Raw genomic sequence first — 1,847 nt, 5'->3', positions numbered from 1 at the left:
AGAATTAGAATTTATTTATTTTATCATTTACTATTCACTTATTTATTTAGTTTATTATTTATTTATTTGTTAATTAATTAATTAATTAATTAGTTAATTAATTAATCAACTTATTTGAATTCAATTTGTTTGTTATTTCGCGTTTACCCCAAAAGCTCACTCTGCATGCAGCCCCAGTTTCATTTATTACTTCATTTTAAATTTTAAAATTCTAAATTTTAAAATTAAAATTAAATTTTTATTTTTAATTGAATAAAAGCTTTTTAATTTCTAATTTGTTTTCTATTTGACTGCTTGAGTTGCAGAACATTCGAAACTTCATTTGCTTTTTTTATTTTCCCCTTTTGTCTTTATCTTTTTTGATTTTTTTTGTTTTTCTTTTACGAATTTCATTTATTCATTTATTTTAATTTTATATTTTAATTCTGACTTTCAAACACTTCAATTATTTTATTTTCTCGAAAAATCTGAACTTTTGCATATTCGTGAACTTCAAGTTTTTCTTTTTGCAAGTTCATTTTCCCCTTTATTTCTTTATTTCTTTTTCAATTTAAATAAAAATTAGAGTTTATTTTTAATTTTATAATCATTTATATTTATATTTATTTCCTTTTTGTCTTTTTCGTTCTTTTTCCAATTTCCAATTTTCTGCATTTGCAACTTCTCCGGTGTACATACACCCGAATGACGGCCTTTGGAGTTCAAACTTCATTTTTTGAATTTTCGTTTTTTCACTTTAGATTAAAATGTTTGAATTTTAAACTTTGTTTAATGCATTATATTTGCACCAATTTGCACAATTGAGGGTTTTAATGGTTTGAATTGCCATTATTCATCTTTTGTCTTCGTAACCCTAAACCCTAAACCCTGCGTTTTAAAGCGCGGAGAAAGAGGCGGCGCACACCAAACCCTAATTTGTGGCTTGCTGCAGTGAGGACTTGAGGCAAGAAACTCCTTTTTTGCTGTTTTGCAATTTGTTCTTAAAATTAAATCAAGAACAAACAAAAGCTACTAATCTTGTTGCAGCTGGGGAACGAAGAAACGTAAGAGTTAGGGTTTACGGGTGAGGGTTTAGGGTTTAGGGTTGAGGGTTTAGGGTCGACGGGTTAGGGTTTAGCAGGAGCTCATAGTTCCACTTCCAAGGCTTAGGATTTAGGGTTTAGGGTTTAGGGTTTGTGTGGGGTTTTTGATTTGGCATTAGGGCTTCGGCCGGGAAGTCTGCAAACCCTCATACGGATTTAGAGTTTAGGGTTTAGGGTTTAGGGTTGAGGGTTTAGGGTTTGTGTGGTTTAGGGTTTAGTATTGGGGCTTCGACCGGGCAGTCTGCAAACCCTCATAAAAGAAACTTCTTTTATTTTGGAGGGTTTTGCAAAAGAAGGAAAACTTGACGAATTCGGCTGGTGGCTGCTAGCCACTGTTCGCAAAGGTAAACCCTAGGGTTTAGGGTTTAGGGTTTAGGGTTTAGGGTTTAGGGTTTAGGGTTTGGCGACGCAGGCAGCAGCAGGCGGCCCTCTGCGTAGTTTGTCAGCTGCCGTGGTTCATCCTGCTGCTGCTGCTGCTGCTACCTTTTCCGCTTGCTGCTGCTGCTGCTGCTGCGGCTGTTGCTGCTGCTGCGGGTGTTGCTGCTGTTGCTGTTCTTCCTATCATCACGCCCTTCAAAACCCTGTTCTGTTGCTTTGTGCTGCTGCTGCTGCTGCTGCTGTGTCTGCTGCTGCTGCTGCAGCACAGCAGCGCCCCATTGCTTCAATTGCTGCTCTGCTGCAGTCGATTCGCTGCTGCCGCTCTTTTGCTGCTGCTTGGCATGACTTAGTGCAGCAGCTAGCAGCACAAATCTTTGCTGAGGGGGG

Source organism: Eimeria tenella, genomic scaffold (assembly GCF_000499545.2).
Source record: "Eimeria tenella Houghton genomic scaffold, Eth_scaff11, whole genome shotgun sequence".
Classification (NCBI taxonomy): Eukaryota; Apicomplexa; class Conoidasida; order Eucoccidiorida; family Eimeriidae; genus Eimeria; species Eimeria tenella.
Note: the sequence above shows the minus strand (reverse complement) of the source record.